The 24,051-nt window shown below is 45.2% G+C and overlaps 1 pseudogene across 1 annotated transcript; it reads right to left on the reverse strand.

The window, feature by feature from the left end:
* Positions 1 to 535: 535 nt before the first annotated feature.
* LOC306881600 (discoidin domain-containing receptor 2-like) lies at positions 536 to 22,745 on the reverse strand (annotated as a pseudogene). Its single transcript has 10 exons — positions 22,648 to 22,745; positions 22,331 to 22,562; positions 21,533 to 21,680; positions 19,275 to 19,370; positions 9,962 to 10,198; positions 9,292 to 9,431; positions 8,221 to 8,371; positions 1,671 to 1,855; positions 1,466 to 1,615; positions 536 to 667 (listed from the first exon to the last, which is right to left on the reverse strand). The product of its transcript is annotated as a discoidin domain-containing receptor 2-like (transcript).
* Between the last annotated feature and the right edge of the window lie 1,306 nt (positions 22,746 to 24,051).

Here is a 24,051-nt window from a genome sequence, read left to right on the forward strand (position 1 = left end):
GTAAGTGTATAAATGCATTTAATGATATTTATGCAATCATTCATTTATAATGTTGCGTACATATGAGTTAAATATTGGTAAAAGGATCAAATGACACCACATGTATTTTCCATCTTACTTTGATATTTCCCAGATTCCCTTCAAGATTTATCAACATAAGACAGCACAAATATTACAAAAGGCAATAAGATTATTCTTTTTTCCCCCCAAATTAAGACTCATTTTGCTCCAATAAATCAGCAAATATGTATATTTAATAAACAATGACAACAACAAAATGAACAGAAAGTACATACTGTACAGATAAAAAGGAAAAGGGAGTATATATAATAGAAATAAGAACAAACAAAATAACATCCATTTAATATTTAGAACATAATATTCCATATTTATATAGGTCAATATTTATGATTTTCTTATTTTTAACCTACACTGAAAAAGAAGGATATTGCTATTATATTTAGCTGGGCTTCCCTTCCATGTCTGGGAATTGTTGAATGTGTCTGGAAAAGCTGCTCTGTACATCAGCATGGAATTAGTCATGGTATTCCATCAGGGTGCTGTGGATCTCCAGGAACGTGGGTCTTTCTTTGGCATTTCTCTTCCAGCAGCTGAGCATGAGGCTGTACGCTGAATCAGGACAGCAGTGCGGCTTCGGCAGATAGACCTGAAGGGTTCAAAATACAGCTCAGCACCGACACCTTTAGTTTTTTACAAGCTATTACATGGATTTTTCCTGACTCATCTTGCAGTGCCAGCTATTTTTAGGCACAAAGGGGGAAAAAAAGCATAAATATATGTCAGTCCAAGGACTGAAAAAATACACTGAAATACTGCAGAAATACTCTTTTTAAAACAGGAGTGAAATTTAAATGTAATACATATATATATTAAAAATAATTTGATATTTATATTAAATACTAAAATTGCATTTAAATTAACATGTTAATAAATAATAAAATACAAAATAAATTAAATATTAAACAAAAAAATAATGCAAAATAAAAAGGGACTATGCACAATTAACATGACTACTTCAGACCATCATGTTAAGGTGCCAGATTTAGCCATTCAGGCTAATTTTCATCTGTAGTCTATTCTTTCGTCATATTTACCAAGAGTACCAACCATTCTGACCATGTGTGTAAACCACTAAAACATTGTTTAAATCAACATGTTCTTAAACTAGTCATTTACAATGCACAAATAAAAAAAATTTAGTACCTAAATTAACATTAAAATCTAATAAAGTGTAAAATTACATATTTAAGCATTAAAGGAGGAATACTGTTATTAAATAAGTAAATTAAATAGTGTTACAGAGATTTTTTTTATTTTATTATGGAGGTCTCTGGTGATTTCCTAGATCTTGTTCAGTTTGAAAAGTAAAGTGATTTACACAGATCCTGGCAGACTTGTGTTTGTCAGAGATGAAGGTTATAATGGTTGCATGCTCATGTCTCACCTGTTTGTTTTGGTCTCTAAAAAATTCCCCCGTGTTTTCGATCACCTGTTCATCTGTGAACTGGGCATACGGCTGCTCTTTACACAGGGTCAGAATCTCCCACAGGGTCACTCTGAAGGCCCACATGTCACTGGCCATGGTGAACTTTCCCTGTAAATCACAGATGGTCAAACTGACAGAGTAGGGTGTGAGTTTGTTGCCCCACAAATTTAACTCCGGAAAGACATCCCCGTAGGATGCTTTCCCAAGACATCCAGCTGATGGGGAGCACTGCTCGTCCCTGTATGTGGTAGTAATCTCCATGGTACAGGTTCCGGCTCATGCCGAAGGCGGCGATCTTGGTGTTATTTGTGCCCACTAAACAGTTGCGTGTAGCGAGATCACGGTGAACTGAAAAGCCAGTGTGCATTGCACACGTTAAATTTCATGTAAATCATCCATGCTAATACACACATTTTCTATTTGAATTATTATTATTTTTTTTCATTTGAAAGTAAATATTTCACTCTCTATAGATATATTTTTCAAAGACGGAGTTTCGAAGTTTCTCGCTGAAGACCTAAGCGCATCCTGTTTGCTTTAAAGCGCAACATTTCGTTGTGCGCACAAATAAACTTAGAGTCTTTACAGATTCGAAAGATGCATTAGGCTACTTTTATCTGTATGACCAAAAATTACGGAGATTTTATGAGCAATTGAGCGCACCGGCGCCTATCTTGCAGCTTCCACTCTCCACACAAACACTTCAATAGCGCACATTTCTCTAGGTTAACATCATATTGAGCGGCCATGTAAAGTTGCTAATACATACATCTTTCAGATGAAAAGCCATATCGATGAATGATAGGTGAGCGTGTGGATGTCCTGCCTGAGTGTATTACCACAGACCAGCCATTGCAAGTAACGTGAGTTACGTAATAATATTACTTTTTCAAGTAACTAGTAAAGTAACGCATTACTTTTTAATTTACAAGAAAATATCTGAGTTACATTTTCCCCATTTATTGACTGACAGTGCGCTGTGTGAACAAGCTGTTACTGTATAGACTAAACGTGAATGTGTATTAATTCATCCCACTCACAAAAATTACTTTCCATAAAAAGTAGCTAAGTGAGGTAATTCGTTACTTTTTTAGGGAGTAACGCAATATTGTAATGCATTACTTTTAAAAGTAACTTTCCCCAACACTGCTGATAACGTCCTTCTTTGCCAGAGTTTTTAAAACCAATAAGATGGCAGGATTGAGAAAAAAAGTCTCCTGTTGGTCAAGCTGATATCCAATGTCTCAAGATATGTTGAAAGGAGTCGTGCTTGAAATGAAAGTTATATGGAAAGATTGTCAGTGAATAACTGTCACGGTTCATGAATTCACTGGTTTCTTCATGTCTCGTGCATTGTTGTTCTCTGTGTGTGTGTGTATGTGTGAGTGGGCGTCGCCGCTCAGTGCTCATCAGCGCGCCAGCTGATCTCATTACCCCGCACCAGCTGCTGCCAATCCACTCACCTATAAAGTCTCACCGCACTCTCCTGTCTTTGTCAGATCGTTGTTTGATGTCCTCCGTATCGTGCTTCGTGTGTCGTCTGCTTCATTGTTCCTGGTCCTCGTCTGTCTGGAGTCTTCGTGGTTTTCGTCATCTGGATATTCACCGTCACTGGATTCACCGTCACCACTCATCATCAGCACGCTGTCCATCTTGTCCCTGCGTCACCATCCCATCCGAGAGACTGTACTGTATTCATGTCATCTGAGTAATAAACTTCATGTTTCACCTGCATCTCTGCTTCCTCCTTCCAGTCGTGACAGAACGATCTGACCTACATGGAAGCAGCAGGTGGAACCACGTCTTCACGAGAGGATTTTCTAAGATCCAGCGTCTCTCGGATGGATGCCCAGGAAAGGAGCATGAAGGAGTCGGGACAGGCGATTCGTGCTCTTGTGGCGCAGGTGTCTGAGCTCACCCAGCAAGTGCAACATCTGCAAAATCCCGCTGCGCCACCCACACCGCCAGCTCCCTTCGTACCACCGGAGAGCGTCTCCCAGTCAGAGCCCCGCCTACCAACTCCGGAACTATACAGCGGTGAGCCGAACTTTTGCCGTGCCTTTCTGACTCGCTGTGCTATGCATTTCTCCCTGCAGCCCAAGACCTTTGCCAGCGAGCAGACCAAGGTGGCGTTCGTGCTCACGCTGCTGACTGGGAGAGCAGCATTATGGGGAACAGCGGTGTGGGAGAACCAGGATCCATGCTGCGCCTCGTTTCAGACACTCTCCGCCGAGATGAAGAGAGTGTTTGACCGCGCGGTCGCTGGGAGAGAGGCCGCGTGGAGTCTGGCGGATCTCAAACAGGGGGAGAGATCCGTCTCTGACTACTCCATTGAGTTCAGGACCTTGGCGGCAGAGTGTCAGTGGAACGAGGAGGCGCAGTGGGATATGTTCCTGCATGGGCTGGCTGATCGCGTCCAGAAGGAGATCTATGCCCTGGACCTACCCCCCACACTCAATGGGCTTGTCGATCTGGCGTTGCGTGTAGACTCCCGGCTCTCTCGAGTCGAGCGGCGGAGGTTACCCGCTCGGCTTCCCGGGGAGACGTCTACACCACGAGCCAGCGGCAGGGACGCGGTCAGTCCCGTCTACGATCACAAGCCCATGCAGGTCGGGCGAGCTCGGCTTTCCCGGGAGGAGAAGGAGAGGCGGAGATCCCAGGGCTTGTGCCTGTACTGTGGCACGGCAGGACATTTCGCCCACAACTGTCCAGCTAAGGGGGCAAGCCCCACAGTAGGTCTGAGGCTACTGTCGGGTGGGATCTCCGCTGAGAAGACCTCATCGACATCTACACTCCTCCCGGTAAGACTACGATGGTCAGCCCACACTCAGGACTGTCACGCACTGCTGGATTCTGGGGCTGAGGGTAATTTCATGGACTCTGCTTTTGCACATAGGACTCAAGTTCCCCTTCTACCCCTCACACAGACCATCGCAGTTCACGCCCTCAATGGCCAAGCCCTTCCCATTATTTCCTTCACCACCGGACCCGTCACACTCATTGTATCTGGCAACCACTCTGAAACCATCTCCTTTTACATTCTGGACTCCCCCCTCGCACCCATTGTTTTAGGTCACCCCTGGCTCATCAAGCACAACCCCAGAATCGATTGGCAGCAGAGAACAGTATCGGAGTGGAGCAGTAAATGCTATGAGTCTTGTCTTATGTCTGCTTGTCCGTCTGTTTATGTTTCTACGTTTCAGGAGGAGGCAGTGGATTGGTCAAACGTGCCCACGGAGTATCACGACCTGAAGGAGGTGTTCAGTAAGTCTCGGGCTGCTTCTCTCCCTCCACATCGTCCCTATGACTGTGCTATAGAGTTACTGCCAGGTACGTCTCCGCCTAAGGGCAAGTTATATTCACTTTCTGTTCCAGAGAGAGAGGCTATGGAGAAATATATTTCTGATTCTCTAGCAGCAGGGTTCATCCGTCCCTCCTCTTCTCCAGCGGGGGCGGGGTTCTTTTTTGTGGGGAAGAAGGACGGGTCCCTGCGACCTTGTATTGATTACCGGAGACTGAACAACATCACGGTAAAGAATACTTATCCTTTGCCGTTAATGTCTTCAGCCTTCGAGAGATTGCAGGGAGCGTCTATTTTCACAAAATTGGATTTACGTAATGCTTATCATTTGGTCCGCATTAGGAAGGGGGATGAGTGGAAGACTGCTTTTAACACCCCTAGGGGGCACTTTGAATACTTGGTCATGCCCTTCGGGCTGTCCAACTCCCCAGCGGTCTTCCAGGCACTCGTCAATGACGTGCTGCGAGATATGGTAGATCAGTTCATATATGTTTACCTGGATGACATACTGATTTTTTCTTCATCTCTCCAGGAACATGTGCAGCACGTCCGGCGAGTGCTTCAGAGGCTGCTAGAGAATGGGCTTTTTGTCAAGGCGGAGAAATGCGCTTTTCATGCACAGTCTGTTCCTTTTCTAGGGTACATTGTGTCGTCCGAGGGAGTGCGCATGGATCCTGACAAGGTTAAGGCTGTGGTGGAGTGGCCAAGTCCAGATTCCCGTAAGGCCCTACAGAGGTTTCTGGGCTTCGCCAACTTCTACCGGCGTTTTATTCGCAATTTCAGCCAACTAGCCGCGCCTCTGACCGCCTTGACCTCCCCCAGGACTACGTTCAGGTGGTCAGACGCAGCTGAGGCTGCGTTTGCCAAACTGAAGGGCCGCTTTGTTTCAGCCCCCATCTTAGTCACCCCTGATCCATCACGTCAGTTCGTGGTGGAGGTCGATGCGTCAGAGGTGGGGGTAGGTGCAGTGCTATCCCAGCGCTCTCCGGCGGACGACAGAATGCATCCATGCGCCTTTTTGTCCCATCGTTTGTCCCCTGCCGAGAGTAATTATGACATTGGTAACCGAGAGTTGTTGGCAGTCAAGTTAGCATTGGAGGAATGGCGTCACTGGTTAGAAGGGTCGGGGGTACCTTTTATCGTATGGACCGATCATAAGAACTTGGAATACATTAGAACTGCCAAAAGATTGAACTCCAGGCAGGCTCGGTGGGCACTTTTTTTCGGACGTTTTGATTTCACTCTCTCGTACCGCCCGGGTTCCAAGAACATCAAACCCGATTCCTTATCACGTATTTTTGACCGTTCCGATCGCCCGTCTACTCCCGAGTGCATTTTTCCAGAGACACTAATTGTCTCCACACTCACATGGGAGGTCGAATCGAAGGTCAAAACAGCCTTACAAGGGGTAACGCCTCCGGTCGGCTGCCCACCGAACCGGTTATTTGTGCCGGAGGGATTACGGTCCAACGTTATTCAGTGGGGTCATTGTTCCAATGTGGCTTGTCATCCAGGAGTCAGTCGCACTACATCTTTAGTCAAGCAACGATTTTGGTGGCCACTTATGGCTCGTGATGTTCACAGTTTTGTTTTGGCTTGCTCAGTTTGTGCCACTGGTAAGACTTCCAATAGACCCCCAGATGGGCTCCTTCAACCGCTGCCGGTCCCTTCGAGACCCTGGTCCCATATCGCTCTAGATTTTGTCACCGCCCTCCCACCCTCTCAGGGTAACACGGTAGTTTTAACCGTGGTGGACCGATTCTCGAAGGCGGCCCACTTTATTCCCTTGCCCAAATTACCCTCAGCCAAGGAGACAGCGGTAACAATCGTTGACCACGTCTTTCGGTTACATGGCCTCCCGACGGACGTGGTTTCCGACAGAGGTCCCCAATTTGTGTCCAAATTTTGGCGAGAGTTTTGTAAGTTGCTGGGTGCTACTGTTAGTCTGTCCTCAGGGTTTCATCCCCAGAGCAATGGTCAAACTGAGAGAGCCAACCAGGATTTGGAGAGAACGTTGCGATGTCTGGTCTCTAAGAATCCTTCCTCATGGAGCCAACAACTGTCAATGGTGGAGTACGCCCACAATTCGTTACCAGTGTCATCTACGGGCCTGTCTCCGTTTGAATGCAGTATAGGTTACCAGCCACCAATTTTTCCTAGTCTGGAATCCGAAGTCGCGGTTCCCTCCGCCCACGCCTTTGTCCAGAGGTGTCATCGCACTTGGACTAGAGCCCGCGAGACTCTACTCCAGGTGGGAGCGCGCACCAAGGCCAAGGCCGATCGCCACCGGTCTAGACCTCCCGTATACGTCGTCGGTTCCAAAGTGTGGCTTTCTACTAAGAACATTCCTCTCCGCTCCGTGTCTAATAAACTTGCTCCTAAATTCATTGGCCCGTTCGCTGTCACCAAGATCATTAGTCCGGTGACAGTCCGCCTCAAACTCCCTCCAGTGTACAGGAGGATTCATCCCGTTTTCCATGTGTCCAAAATTAAACCCGTGTTTTATGCACGCATAAATCCGCCAGCCCCGGTTCCCCCACCGCCGCGACTCGTAGAAGGGGAACCCGCTTATTCGGTCAATCGTATTCTGGACTCTAGGCGGAGGGGACGCGGATTCCAGTACTTGGTGGACTGGGAAGGTTACGGTCCGGAGGAGAGAAGTTGGGTACCTGCTAGAGACATTCTGGATCACTCCCTTATTGATGATTACAATCGACAGGTAAGGGAGTCTGGGAACGCCAGGAGGCGTTCCTAGGAGGGAGGGTACTGTCACGGTTCATGAATTCACTGGTTTCTTCATGTCTCGTGCATTGTTGTTCTCTGTGTGTGTGTGTATGTGTGAGTGGGCGTCGCCGCTCAGTGCTCATCAGCGCGCCAGCTGATCTCATTACCCCGCACCAGCTGCTGCCAATCCACTCACCTATAAAGTCTCACCGCACTCTCCTGTCTTTGTCAGATCGTTGTTTGATGTCCTCCGTATCGTGCTTCGTGTGTCGTCTGCTTCATTGTTCCTGGTCCTCGTCTGTCTGGAGTCTTCGTGGTTTTCGTCATCTGGATATTCACCGTCACTGGATTCACCGTCACCACTCATCATCAGCACGCTGTCCATCTTGTCCCTGCGTCACCATCCCATCCGAGAGACTGTACTGTATTCATGTCATCTGAGTAATAAACTTCATGTTTCACCTGCATCTCTGCTTCCTCCTTCCAGTCGTGACAATAACACCCTAAATTTCAGGCTGTTAATCAAACAGAGCTATTTTATAACCCTATTTTGGTGTTATTTCCTCGAGACAGATGAGGCTATAAACTACTGGGTTTGGAATGACATGAGGATAGGTAAATATTGAGCAGCCCTATACCAAGGTTTTCCGTAGCCTGGACTTCTGGTAGTTTGCTTAAAAGTTGTGATGTTCCTGATAGTCAGATCCCATGGGCAAAATTCATTCATATGTGGAACTCGATTCAACATCGCTGGACAGAGAGGAGTGATGGTGGGTGACGGCCTCTCTCTGAACAGACAGACGCGCGGTCAGCTCATCATCCAGCATACGCCGCGAGGTTCCTCCCTCCCTCCGGCTCCACCTTTGTCCTCAGTCACTCCGGCTCCACCGCATCATTCGGGATCCCCGCCTCCGCCTCACTCACCTGAGCCGCCGGCTCCGCCGTGGCCCTCCGGTCCATCGGTGCCACCCTGGCTCTGCAGCTGCTCAGCTCCATCCTGGGCTCCTTCTCCACCGGCGTCTTCTCCGGCAGTCGGCCCCCTGGTGTCGGTGGCTCCATCCCCACCATGGCTCCTCCCGCCGTCGACCGCCATCCTGGCTGGCCTCTGGACTGCGTCTGGCTTCTCCTGCTCCGGGCTCCTCCCTGGCTCAGCCCACCCTCCACTCCCCCCTGGCTTCATCCTTTGGACTGTGTTTGTTCTTACCCCTGGTCAGTGTTACGTCTCCCTCCTAGTCCATGCCCGCCTCCAGAACCCCCACCCTCCCTCCTCTGTTGGACTATGTTTTTCGGCGCAGGGACGCTCCGTTCCGGGAGGGGGCGAACTGTCACGAGTCTCTTCTGTTTTGGTTTAGTTTTGTTTCTATCAGCCCTCCTAGTTTTGCCAATGATTATTAGTTAATTAGTCCTGCACCTGTTTCTGTTCCCCTGTGATTACGTTGAACTTTTATAACCTGAGTTCTCCCTTGTTCCCATGTCCGCTATTGTTGTATGTTACGAATGACGTTTTCTACAAGTAAAGTTCTTTGTTTGATATACCTGCCTGCCTGCTTTGTCCTGTTTTGCCTTCATGGGAGTAGTTACGTAACAATATAAAACTACTATACTAAAATAACATTGGCTGACGGGGTTAATATTACTGTCACGTTATACAACTTTCTATTGCACAAGGTTCCCAATAGCCATTTCATGCTTAGGAAAAGTAGAGCAGGCTTTAAACTTCAGTTAATAACCACGATGATGTTATCTGTAATAATCTTACCTTCTCAATCATATTCTGCCAGACCTGTCACCACAGTATGATTATTATGATGGCCAACAGAATGACAATAATGGCCACCAAACAGCCTATTAGGATCCTTGTGTTGCTGTTATCAATTTTGTGGGTGGGTGAGTTGAAAATACAATACAATATTTTTATATTTTACAGTATCAAAATCTGAGTTTTCTGCTAAATTAATGCCAATTCAATGCAGTGCGATGTTTCTATCAAAAAAGCGACTGGCACTTTTAACTGTGGATGGGACTGAACTCACATAATGAGAGTTATGATTTCTCCTGTTCATATTTAGTAAAAATATTCACACCGCCTTTTTTTATTATGTTGCAGCATAATAAAAAAAAAATCTTCAAATTATTATTTTTCATATAACTCTAAAAGCCATGCCGATCTATTAGTCTATAAAAAATATATTTAATGTGTATAACTGTGAAATTCATAAGGCCACTGCATGAAGTAATGAACAACAGGTGGCATTGTTGACTGCAAATTTATACTGTAAAATCCTATAACAACCAATTGGAACTGCAGAGGTACTGTATTTTTAGTAGGATATTAATACGCTAAACTGAATCATGAAAAAGTGAACAGATAAGAAAAGAAGCGCTGGAGATGAAAGAAAGAACATACAGCGTAATTAAACCACTATTACCTGACTGGAAAGCAATTTCACTGAACATCATCCAGATGTCATTGAATGCAAAACGGCACCTAATTGCGCTGGCCATGCGGTTTCCAAGGGAACTGTGACAAACCGAGCACTTGGACTGATGTTGTCTGCTTTCAGCTTGAAGACCACAGGATTGGGCCCCCAGTCTGAATCCGAACGGAAGTAACAAACGGCCTGTCGGAACATTTTTACTCCCCATGCGTACATGTTACAGTGGACCTATTGAAACAGAAGTGATGCATTCAATACAAAATAATTAATTAATAATTATAATAATAACATGTTACTCCTCGTGGGAAAAAAATAAAACCTACAGTTGAATGCACTTTTAAAAATATTATGGAAATAAAGTATGAACCTATATAATTACTTATATTGTCTTTTGAAATTAAAATGTCTAATATACTAACAAGTATTTATGTTGAACAAAAACATACTTTAATGTCACTAAAACTAAAACTTGTCATGTATTTAAGTATATATGCAAATACTAATTTGTAATTGTCAAGTTGTGATTTATTTCTTGTGCAATTCCCCACTTGAAAAGGACAGTCCCTCCACGTGAAGATCTTAACTGGATTTCACTCAATAAACAGCCATGGGACCAGTTGTTTGTCTTTTATTTACCATTCTTTGATGGGCAGTAAACAGGTGAAAAACCTCAAAAGAGAGATGACAAATACAAGATCATTATTTGAGTTGACAGCCAAATCAAATAAACAAAATTATTCACATTCACCTCAGATAAACACATTACTGCTATTACAAGGTTTCCATTTTTTATTCTAATCAGTAGTTTTACCTTCCATTGGTTTAATATTTCGGTTAATTAATAGGTCTCATTATATTTTTAGCCAAACTGCGTTTCCATACTTTTTAGCCAAGTTAGTAGATCTTACAATTTTAACTGAGTTAAGAACTTGGTTTATTGAGATTTCTACAAAGTTTAAATTACTTTTAACCATCTCAAACACATTCTTTGTCAAACAATAAATTTGGCTTTTCTTACTTTCCCTTTTTACCCTACAAACAACATTTGAAGTTACAAACACCACTGCAAAAGTCCTCCCAAAGTCAAAAAGAGTTCAGAGTCTGTGTTTTCCAGAGTATCATTAGCACTGCACTGCTTAATTCAGTCTAGCCAAACATGGCCAATATGGCACTTACCGGCTGTCCTTCACTGTTTTGTGGAGGGCTTGGTTTTGCACAGTCACCTTGATGACAAAGATGAAGTTTCCTTGGTCTAGTGGTGCTATAAATGCTCCTTTCACTGTGGTCTAAAGACAACAACAGAGCCAGGTACTGGCACGCTCAGATTGCCTCAGATTTGTTCCACCTGGTTCTCCACTAATTGAAGGAGGAGGAGTTTCACCACTGAGGAGCTCCCAGGCGGTTTGTCACCTCCCACTCGATCTTCCCACGGGAACCGATGGAAAGATCGCAAATCAGCACCTTCTTACTGCCGGTCAGCTCCGAGTTTGATCCTCAACTGGTAGCAACACAACCAGGCGTCGAACATCTCTGTGCAGGACCGTGGTTTGGGTAGCGTCTTTCAGGACTTTGGCCGATGGCCGGTTTAGTGCGGGTTTTGTAACAGGAAGGCAGGAGCTTTGGACCACTTCGACGTTCACGTCTCGAACAATGCCCTTAGCATCTGGATTGACGCTCACCACCCGTCCTAGCTTAAATTGGCCCCTCACTGCATTTTGGTCGCACAACCAGACAATATCTCCGACAGCAACGTTGCGATGCAAAGTGTGCCATTTACTTCTCAGAAATAAGTTTGGGCCGGCAAGCTGGCTCCAAGACCTCCAGAACTTGTTAACCTGGTTCTGCATCTCTCTGAGTCTCTTGTAAGGGTAGTTCGCAAAGTCAAATGTTCTGATCTCACTGCTTGGAGAGGCTCGGCCCAGGAGAAGTGTGTTGGGTGACACATACTGCACGCATTCATCATGGCTCTGCACCCTGGCATCTATTGGGCATTCGTTAGCAAGATTTGCAGCAAGTTGTAGTGTTGTCTGAAACTCGCTGTAGCTGAGGCCAGTGTTGTTGCCCAGGCTCTGCAGTGCCTTCTTGAGAATGCGGACAGCGGCTTCAGCAGCCCCATTGCGGTGAGGTGAGTCAGCAGGGTGAATTGTCCACTCCCATTTGGTACCTTTTTGAGCCGACATCTCTTCTATTGAAGTTCTATTTTGAGAATCCAGGAACTGGTACAGCTCTCTTAGGACAGGTTTGGCGCCGATGAAGTTTGTCCCCGGGTCGGACCAGATCTTTCTTGGGTGCCCCCTAATTGCAGTAAAGCGTTGGTAAGCCATCAAGAAACTCTCTGTCGACATTGTGTTGACCAGGTCTGCATGAATTGCCCTGCTGGCCATACAGCTGAAGACGATACCCCACACTTTCATTGAGACCCGTTTCTTGATGTCATCTTTGACAAGGTACGGTCCGAAGAGGTCGACTGTAGTGAACTCGAACGGAGCTGCAGGTGTGGTTCTTTCAGGAGGTAGGTCAGCCATTACCTGTTTGCACCTTCTTGCTCTTGACTTTTTGCAGAAAAAGCAGTTCTCCACTACTTTTTGGGCAATTTTCCTCCCTTGGATGACCCAGGCTTTCCTCCTCATTTTCAGCAGGGTTGCAGCCACACCTTCATGACCCTCATCGTGCGCCTCCCGTGCCAATAAAGTAGAGACCCATGCGTTGAAAGGCAGAAGGGGAACTGCAGCGCCATCCTCCCTAAAGCCATGGATTCTCCCACCGCAAACTAGTAACCCAGATTCTGGCTCTCTGTACACAACCAAGCGGTCCGTAGTGGTAGCTGGGAACGTCACCCCTTCTTGAGCAGCAAGATAGATGTCTCTTATTGCCTCTTGACGTTCTGTGGCAGTAATAACTCCTTTTGTGGGAATCGCCTCCCACTTTGGGGTCTCGATGGACTTTGTTGCAGATGTAAACTTTTTGGCGGCTCTCCAGATGAAAGCTACAGTCTTGATTAGACACTTTAGGCTACTAAAGCGCCTCTCATCCACCAAGTTTAGGACAGCTGCACCAGCAGGAAGTCGTCCCACAAGACTTGGAAGAATTCTTTTCGCTTGGGCTCTGGTGAGTGCTGCCACGAATGACTTCTTCTGCATATTGTTAATGCTTTCTTGAGCTGTCACAGACACATCTTTTGACGACATAATTGGCCACTCACTTTCTGGAAGATGTAGAAACTCTGGCCCTTGCTGCCACTCTGAATGGGCGTCAAGTTCCTTTGGCCCAGCTCCTCGAGTGATAATGTCGGCTATGTTGAGTGGTCCAGGGATCCACCACCAGTCCTGTAGTCGTGTACTCTCTTGGATCTCTCCAATTCTATTAGCGAAGAAAGTCTGAAATCCATAGCTTTCACGCTGGATAGCTCCAAGAACAGTCTGACTGTCTAACAAATGGTACCACCTTTTTATCTGGATCTGGGTATGCTGTTCAAAGTACTTTTTCAGGTGGCTTGCAAAAACTGCACCGCAAAGTTCTGCTTTGACTGCATCCCCCTTCTGGTCTAGAGGTGTCAGCTTTGCTTTTGACTCCACTAGTCGAATTGTTAATTGTTTGTTGCAGTTCCACCGCAGGTAGAGGACAGCACCATAGGAGCTTTCACTTCCATCTGAAAAAGTGACAGCGACTGGTTCAGTTGTTGCCTTTGGTGGAGTAAGGGCTCTTGGGAACCTTACTTTGCTTAGCTGGACGTACTCCTCAAAAATTCCAATTGCATCTTTGCGGAGCTCATCCGACAGAGGAAGGTCCCATGTGTCCTTGACCATGCTGCACTTTGGTTTTGCCTCTTGGAATGCCTTTCGGACCAAGATAGCCCCTTTTTGCTTTGATGGCGTTGTCAGGCCAACTGGGTCGTATAAACCAGCAACTTGACTCAGCAGTTCACGTCTTGTCAGCGGGTCTGGTGTCTGTGCTCGTACTTCTTCTAGCAGCAAGTCTTGCCCAAGCCTCATCTTTTTCTTCCGCCTGGAGAAGTTGACCCTCACCATGACATGCAACATGTCTTCATCCACAATGTAGCCGAGACCGAGCGCCTTGTTGTCTTCCTCCTTAAGCTGGTTCGGCCGGACAACAATATTTCGTGATGCCTTTTCTCTTTCTCCTCTACCTTGGCCTGAAAAGACCCAAGGCTTCAGTGCAAACCCTCCTGCTTTTAAAATCAGCTCCACATTCTTTGTGATGACTTCGAGTCTTTCACGACAGTTGTGGGATGTCAAGATGTCATCGACGTAGCTGTGCTCATGTAATACTTGGCATTCATCTGTGAGGTGGCTGAATTGAGGCAGGTTGGCCGTTTCCCTCATGGCAAGTTGTGCTATGCAACCTGCTGGCTTGTCCCCGATATTCACTCTGGTTATGGCGTATTGTTCTAGTTCATCGCCCTCTGAATCACGCCACAAGAACCGGTGTAGATGGACTTCCCTCTCCTCGAGCCACACAGAATTATACATTTTTCTAATGTCTCCTAGAGCGGCGAAGGAGCCTTGGCGGAACTTGAGGAGGACAGCTCGAATCGAGTTGAGAACGTCAGGGCCTTTCATCAGAAGATCATTGAGACTTTGGCCTCTGTACTTCTGACTGCTGTTCCAGACAAGTCTTACCGGAGTTGTAACAGAGTGGGGGTTGGGTGCGATAAGATGACTTACATACCAGACAGGTCCATTCCAGTTGGTCAGATCCTTTTTGGTCAGCTTTTTTGCAGCCCGGCGGTCAACCATTTCATGGACTTGAGCACCATAGGCTTTTCCCCACTGCGGTTCTTTTGCGAGCTGTCTCTCTGTTCTGAGGAAGGTTGCCTCCACTGCTTTTCTATTATTTGGCAATGTAGATGGGTCCATGAGCCATGGATATCTTGCATGCCAGTGTGGACTATCACTGTGGTCATCAGCACCAACATAAGTCAAGCCACCCTTTACAACTTCCAGCTCCCTTTCTTCAGCCAGAGTCATTTCTTTGCCACCAGGTTGACACCTGCCGCAGCGACATCCTCCACATTTTGGAGTGCAGGGGGCACCAATGCTATCCCATCTCCACCACTCAATAAAATCCAGAGTGGTAAGAGCAGAATAAGAAGACTTGATGGTAGGTTTGGCGCAGATATGTTCTTCATACATCAGTGCTGCTGTTCTCATGGATCTGGCGAAGTGCGCTCTGGACTGGTGTGCTGTAACTGTAGCCTCTTCAAACAGACCAGGGTGTGTCCCTGCAATTGTCTTTCCCAATGGCCCATCCCATAGTACAAGGTCCCCAACAGTGCGTATTTTTTGTGGGACCAGTCGCCCTTCCTTATGGCTTATCAAAAGCTGTATCTGTCTTGGTCTCACAAGCTCATTTTGGGGGACATCTGGAAAGAACTTTTGGAGTCTTTTGGCCGTCACCTGTTTGTGGATCCTTGCAATGCTGTCCAAACCATAGCAGAGGAGTTGGTGGGATCTGAAGTTGCCTTGCTCTGTGCGGACCCGGATCTTTAGGAGGTACCGTTTTGTGGTAACTTGAACTTTCATTCCTCCCACACCGTGGACAACAAGGGTTATGGCTTCACTTCTAAGGTTCAAATGATCAGCTGCATCATGAGTTATGTAGTTTGTATCCGATGCTAGGTCGATCAATGTCCCAACTTTTTGTCCTGCATTGGCCGTGACCTCTAAGAGCATCATGATGACTGGCCACTCCACTATTCCATTCTCTGCTAGAAGACTGGGTTGGTTGGACACAAGAGAGGTTCTGGCTATAGTGTTGCAAAAGGCATTGCGACACTTCTCTGCAAGTTCAGGTGAGAGGCTTTTAATGAACTCTTCTTGGGCTTGGGTGTAACGCTCTCTTGCATCACCTCCCACTCTGCTGTTGTTGTTATACCTCTGGACGACATTCCCTTTGGACGTATCAGCTCTCGGGCAAAGGTAATAGTGGTGTTCTGCAGCACGCTGTTCTATGCAGTCTGGCCTCCTGCACAGAAACTCTGATTTACAGTAGTCACCTCCATTGTGAATCTCCAGGCATTTCTTGCAGGCTCCCAGCTTCCTGACAGCATCTCTTTTCTCTGCTAGCTTAAGCGTGCGAAACTTTTGGCAGAAGTATAGCCTTTTCTTATGCTTGCCATCCCCGCAGACCACACATCCTTGAGCCTGGTTGCTTAATTGGGTAGAGGTTCTGGTTCGAGCTTGCCGAGGTTCAGATTTTGGTTTTGGTTCCTCCTCTCTCAGTTGGTCCAGCTTCTCATAGATGGCTTCTTGACCTTGAAGAAACTTGAGGAGGTAGTCAAATCGCTTATCTTCTTCAGCTTCATCTCCTTTGCAAGCTACATGAAGAAGCCATTCCTTCTTCAGGCCATCAGGAAGTTTGCTCTCTATTGTTTTTGTTACAAGAGGGTTCTTTATAGCACCAGTCTTGCCAAGCTCGTTCAGATCGACCAGGGCTTTCCCTACAGATTGGATGAGCTCAACAATCCTCCTGGGCTGGTTACCTTTAACTGCTTGGAGTCCTTGGAGCTCTTCTACTATCTCAAGGGCTATAGTTGTCTTATTTCCAAAGCGGTTCTCCAAGACCCGGAAAACCTCCTCAGCAGTTGTGTAAGTTGTAAGGCGGAGGTCTCGTATTGTCTTCTCATCCACACTGTCGAGAAGTTGGAACTTTTTAACCTCTTTGGATCCAGTAGGTTCTCCCTGCATCTGAAGCGCTTCCCAATCTTTTTTCCACCGATGAAACTCTCGGCGGATGCCAGAAAACTTTGGGAGGGCAGCTGGCCTTAATTTAATTGCTGGTGTGGCCACACAACTGGTTGAAGTAGTACTCAATCTGCTGGTTCCTTCTCTGACTTGTGCCCCTGTAAAGTCTGCTTGTCTTATTGTGAGTTTTGGCAGGATGGTTTCAAGGCCTTTGATACGACTCTGGAACTGTTGTTGCTCTGCTGGGGGGGCCCAGCATTTCCAATGTTTATGCACCTCCTTCGCAGCCTTCACAAGTTTCTCTAGTTGTCCGATCATGAAGAGATATGCATCTGGGTTTTTACTTGGGTCCACAGCTCCCACGTTTTCTGCTTGCGACTCTGCTGTTGTAATTGCTTGTGTCAGTTCATATTCCCCGAAATTGGCCCACAATGTCTTTTGTATGAGGTCCTTTAGCTCTTGCAGTTTTCTCTCACACTCATTGGCTGTCTTGACCAAGTCAGACTTTTGCTGCTCGCTCAACTCCTCTGCATCAGAGTTTTCTTCAATACATTGCCCCTCTACATCATCATTGGCTTCAAGAACTTTGCCAGCTTCTGCAGTGAGCTTCTTAAAAATGTCTCTGAGCTCCTCTTCTGACATCATTGTATGCATTCGTAGCACATTATTGGCCAGACGGGAAAACTGACGCTTCGCTGATGTCCTTGCGGTCTTTAGCTGCTCCAACAGTAATGAATCAGCCATTTCAATCACAGTAGCAGGGCAAGAACAGTCTTTACTTGTCTCTATGGACACGTGTGGTCACTTTTCTGGTCCTTCTCCAGTCTTTAGTGACGGTTTTTCACTGTCAAGTTGTGATTTATTTCTTGTGCAATTCCCCACTTGAAAAGGACAGTCCCTCCACGTGAAGATCTTAACTGGATTTCACTCAATAAACAGCCATGGGACCAGTTGTTTGTCTTTTATTTACCATTCTTTGATGGGCAGTAAACAGGTGAAAAACCTCAAAAGAGAGATGACAAATACAAGATCATTATTTGAGTTGACAGCCAAATCAAATAAACAAAATTATTCACATTCACCTCAGATAAACACATTACTGCTATTACAAGGTTTCCATTTTTTATTCTAATCAGTAGTTTTACCTTCCATTGGTTTAATATTTCGGTTAATTAATAGGTCTCATTATATTTTTAGCCAAACTGCGTTTCCATACTTTTTAGCCAAGTTAGTAGATCTTACAATTTTAACTGAGTTAAGAACTTGGTTTATTGAGATTTCTACAAAGTTTAAATTACTTTTAACCATCTCAAACACATTCTTTGTCAAACAATAAATTTGGCTTTTCTTACTTTCCCTTTTTACCCTACAAACAACATTTGAAGTTACAAACACCACTGCAAAAGTCCTCCCAAAGTCAAAAAGAGTTCAGAGTCTGTGTTTTCCAGAGTATCATTAGCACTGCACTGCTTAATTCAGTCTAGCCAAACATGGCCAATATGGCACTTACCGGCTGTCCTTCACTGTTTTGTGGAGGGCTTGGTTTTGCACAGTCACCTTGATGACAAAGATGAAGTTTCCTTGGTCTAGTGGTGCTATAAATGCTCCTTTCACTGTGGTCTAAAGACAACAACAGAGCCAGGTACTGGCACGCTCAGATTGCCTCAGATTTGTTCCACCTGGTTCTCCACTAATTGAAGGAGGAGGAGTTTCACCACTGAGGAGCTCCCAGGCGGTTTGTCAGTAATGATGAAGTTAAATTTGTGTAACTTCAAATGTTATAATAAATAACACTAAGTTAAATTATATGGTTATTAAACTGATATTATGCTATTACCAAGCACTTCACATGTGTAGTTTTAACACATTAAAATAAGTGTACAAAAGATGATTAAAACAATGATTTAAAATGCACTTTAAAGTAAAGCATTTCATTTGACATTATTACAAAGATCACTTTTTAAAAACTGTCTATGCAATATATTCAATGTCATATATACAATCATGGCCAAAAATATCGGCATAATCAAAGAAGATTGTGAAAATTAATTTGCATGGTCCTTTTGATCTTTTATTTAAAAAAAAAATCACAAAAATCGAACCTTTCATTGGATAATAAGAATTTGAAATGGGTGGGGTATCATTATGAAATGTTTTTTTCTCAAATACACTGTCACGGTTTGGTTTCTGTTTGCCCATATTTTGTTTCGGTTCTTCTCATTAGTTCATTATTAGTCTATCATCGTTCATTCGTATCACGTGTTTATTAATCATCTCGTTTGCTCCTTTGTTTCCTGTCCTTTATAAGCCTTCAGTTTGTCTTGGATTAATGTTTATTAAAGGTTTAAAGTGTGTTGATGCTGCTTCGTTCTCCTGACCCTTTATTTTAGTTAACTACAACCACTAATACCGTAACATACGCGTTGGACGCAATTATTGGTACTAGAAATTCTTATGAGTAAAATATCTCTGAAGTATATTCATATTCACAATTTTGAGTCCTCCAGGGTGATTATGAACATGAAATTATCCAGCCATGGCTTCCTGTTTCACAGAAATATAAGATGGGACATGTCGACGAAGATGTATTTCAGACAAACCTTCATTGATGTGAAATTTCTGACGCGGTCAAACTCAAACGTCATCTCGACTGAGCCACCAGGGAAACTAGCCTACATAGTCATAGCCAGGCCAGTTTTTTTATGTTTATTTATTGTTATTTAATATTTAGTACTATTTGCAGCATAATTAATACTTTTTTTTTTGGCTTTTTATAGCTACTTGGTATCTTCCTCATATTCATCTTTTTACACTAGTTTTATGATTACACAAGTATCATAAAACTAGTCTATACAGCTCATGTCTTCTGAGTTATACGATAGCTTTGTGTGGGGAACAGACTGAAATTTAAGTTGTTATTCACTAAACATCTTGACAAGTCAACGTAAGTGAATGAAATGACATAAGTCTGAGCAAATGATTCAATGACTAAAGAGGCTGAATCAATCCCATAAAGGCTTGAAGTATGTTCTACATGACTATGTGAATGCAAAAAGCTCAGAATTTTGGCCCGAACCAGAGTACCCCCAAAAAGCAACATAGCAAAGGACAGCCGCCCGATGAATAACCCCCCAAAATGAGCGCCAAAAATTTGGTGGGCTGGCGTTTCAGGAAGAAACGTAGTCTTTTGACCCGGGAGGGCCCATGCATACAAACTCTGACGGGAGCAGCTCACAGCGCCGGCGTCAGGTCGGTGAGCCCTACCGACCGATAAGAGGAGCAGCAGCGTATTTGGGCTGTCAGACCGGGGGTCCATACTGCCTCCAACGGGAGCAGCTAGCAGCACTGGGAAGATGGGCCCCACTAGTCGATGGACGAGGAGCAACGTGATTTGGGAAGCCTGATCAGGAGGGCTCACACCGCATCTCTGACGGGAGCAGCTCACAGCATCAGACGGGTGAGCCCTACTGGTTGATGGCGGAGTGGATTGGCTTGAATCGACTGACCGGGAAGGTCCACGTAGCTTTGACGGGAGCAGCTCGCGGCGTCTGATGGGCGGACGTTACCAGCCGATGGACGGATGAACTAATTTTGAAGTGCCGGTGGCGTCTGATGGGAGTTCAATACTTATTGCATCATTCGTGTAAGCCTCGTCGGTAGACGGATGGAAAAGCCAATGTTTTCCTGACTGAGGTATCATATTCTTTATGATACACCTTATTTGTTAGTTGTGCCTATAATTGTTAATTTGTAGGTAAATAGTAGAATTTTTTTTCTCGAAAATCATCCGTTTGAGTGAAATATGTCATTTTAATAAAAATGCTAGTGAAAATTAATTCAGAGATCTGAGTAATTTCGTTGTGTATTTTACGCAGTTTTTTGCATCATGGTTACAGAATGACGTTAACATCCTTTTGTCACAACGTCGTTTAAAACTTTTAGCAACAAACGACCTGCCTTTTTTGTGACTTTATCTAAAAATTAATTTGCAACACGGCCTGTGCCGCTAGCGGAGGCAGCCTCGCGCTAGCGTCTGCAGCCTTGCACTAGCGTCTGCTGCTAAAGTGCTGAAGGCCCGGCTGCATACGACACTGTGGCCGGTAGAGCCGCGGTGAAAGGTTTAGCCAAAGAGGGAAGCGAGTGAGGCTTTGCCGTGGTGAGATCTGGGGCATTGCCCAGGCTCGTTGAAGGCCTGCCGCTGCGACCCAGCGAGAGCCGGTTTTGTGCGGGACGATGGTGGTGTCGAGTGAGGCGAGTTCAGGGCCTTGCAAGCTTTGCTCGAAATATTGCCCGCCCTGCTGGAGTGGATTTAGGGGTGAGGTTGGCTGATTGCAGGGAGACGAATAACATAGATCGTACAGATGCGCTTTGTTTACCCTCTGCAAGGACGGTGCATTGGAATTAATTAGCGTTTGCCAGGGAAGAAGTTTGGAAGTGACGCCGGTGGAGGCGAGGTTAAGCCTTGGCTTCATGGCAAGCGTGTGGCTGGTTGAGCAGTGAGCAGCGACCGCAATGAAGCCTGGAGCTCGGCAGCCGTGTCTGGAGGAGAAGGAGCGATCATTGGGCCGGCAGATCCGAAAAAATCCCCAGTATAGGTCTCGTTGTTTGGACGGGAAAAGTTAAGTCTGTGATATAATGGCAAAAGGTGTAAACCAAATGCTGGGAAACTGCCAATGAACAGAGGTAAGTCTGCTATTTATATATACACTCCTCTTATCTTGTTAACTGGGTTGATTACTGATTGTTCTCCTCTCATGTTAATTATCTGAACGTGCTCCTCCCGAACTTTGTTAATAAAACATCATTAATGCTACAGTCTGCATTTAAGTACTTGAATGAAGTATGTTTCATAGTTTACCGAGCCATTCACAGCCGTAGAGCTCCACCCTCATACACACAATCATAGAGGGGTCAGTCACAGGTATGAAACGCACAAAACGAGCAATAATGGGAGGCTCCAGGTCCTTAAGCACAACATCATAGGCGTTACGGTTCCCTTCAATGATCTAAATAGATGAATAAGGATGAGAACACACAAACAATGAACTCACATTTCCCAATCCTTATCATTGGCCTAAAGGTAAAGTTCCCCCAAAAATGAAAGTTCTGTCATCATTTACTCACCCTCATGTCATTCAAAACCAACAGAGGCCCTTAAATGGAGACAGATATGTGAAAAAGTATTGCATGGCCACAAGAAACTTTCCAGTCATTCTCAAAACTTTTGAGTTCTCTTGCAAAATTGATTGCATTTTCGTGAGAAACCTTTTCTTCCAACCTCATATTATTTATACCACAAAAGTTTATTTATACCGCAAAGATTCTTGGGGGAATGCAAAAGCATTGAAATATATTTTTTCCTCCGATCTCATTTTTCCTCCATCACCTTGTCCCTTCAGGGGCTCAATACAAACCAATTTGACTTTCTTTCTTCTGCATAACACAAAAGATGAGATTTTGAAGAATGTAGGAGTCCAAATGACATTGAGACTCATTGACTTTCAAATCAACTGAAACATTTTTGAGAAGAAAGTAGCACAGCTTTGAAACATCATGACGGTGGTAAAATGATGACAGAATTGAAATTTATCAACTAATCCCAACAAAGTTCCCAGTTTCAGTGTAACTGATAAGAATAACATTGCGATCATTTCACCTGTCGACCTTGCCGATCATGCCAAGAGACCCAGCGTGTGCCGTCCCGGCTGTATTTAACCTTGTATTGCTGGGCAAACTCATTGCCCACTCCATCTGCGTGCCGTCCCTGCGTGCCAACAAGAGTGACAAAATGGAGGGTGCAAAGGTTAATCTGCAGAAATTCCTTTAGATTGACTGGTTCAGCCATGACATCTGGACACCACGCTCCATCTCCATCATCAAAATCCAATCTGAAAAAGAGAGGGATATGGTGGAGAAAATAAGTTATATTATTAGTGTTTCTGATCAATTGTGTGATCAGTATGTTAGATGAACCTGCCATATCGAGCTGCGGTGGACTCTGACCACTGGCTGGAAGCAGAAATATCTTCATCCTGAATTTGGCCTCCAGTCATCCCCAGTGGGTATCTACATACAGCCATCACGTGAAAAAATTTAGGAAGGTTATGTGACACATATTGACAGCACTGACATTTATTAAATTTATGTGCATTAACACAAAAGTGAGAGTATCCATTATCTGTTAATGAGTCTGTAAATTGTAAGGATTATGGATATTACTCGTTTTCCAAACAAATTGAGCAATAACATGACAATCTTGTCAAAGATGATGACATGACAAAGTTTTGTTCAGATCAATTAATTTATTCAGAACTACATACAAATTTAAATTAATACAACTGTCACGGTGCACACACGAGGAGGACACAGGAACACTCAAAATATAGTCTTTAATGAAGACATCACGGCAGGGCAAGACAAGGCAAGGCTGACACAGACAGGAACACTGGGGAGTAACGAGTAGAACAGACAAAATCAAACTGAACAGACAGGACTATAAATACACAGGTAAATCATAGATAATGAGACGAACACGGCTGGCAAGAATTAACTAATGATTACATTTAACAAGGACAAGAAACAAACCAAATATGGACACAAGAGGCGGGAACACATGACACACATGACAGAGGACTGACATAACTGGACAGGAACACAGGACGGGGACCTCCAGAGCGGAACAGACAGATGTAGGCCATGGCGGAGCTGGGAGCTCTGGAGGCCATGGCAGATGGTCTTCGTCTCCAGCCGGTTCTACCCCCCCCCCCCCCCCCCCCCCCTCTAAATTTCCATGGGGCAGCTAGGGGGTATCAGGAGCTAATTTCCATGGGGCAGCTAGGGGGTATCAGGAGCCCTCCGGGGCTAAACAAACAGGACAAGACTGCCCTCCGGGGCTAGACAAACAGGAACAGGACTGGACAGGACAGCCCACAGGAATAGGAAGCCCTCCTGGGCTAGCTCGGAAGCTGAGGCTTCTTCTGGGCATGATAAGGAGTCAGAGACCCTCACAGGGTCTCTCAGCAACCGCCTCCACTTCCGCGACAAGGGGGCAGGCGGCTGGAAATGGCCTCCACGGCCACTACAAGAAGAGCCGCCTGCCCCAGACGAGTCTTCGTGGACAAGACCCACTGACATGACATGATTAAAACTGTTCCTGAGGGCATGACAAGACTTAAAAATCCATGACATCAGGGACATGGCACGGCACTCCTGGCCATGATGGGGAACTGGATCCAGGGCAGGGATTACGAGTGGCGACTTCCTTGCCGCGGGACAAACAGACAGAAACAAAAACAACATAATATATTAAAATGGAAAACATTTTTAAATTGTAATAATATTTCACACTACCATTTTTGCTGTATATTTTTATCAAAT

The sequence above is a fragment of the Barbus barbus genome (assembly GCF_936440315.1).
Source record: "Barbus barbus genome assembly, chromosome: 15".
Classification (NCBI taxonomy): Eukaryota; Metazoa; Chordata; class Actinopteri; order Cypriniformes; family Cyprinidae; genus Barbus; species Barbus barbus.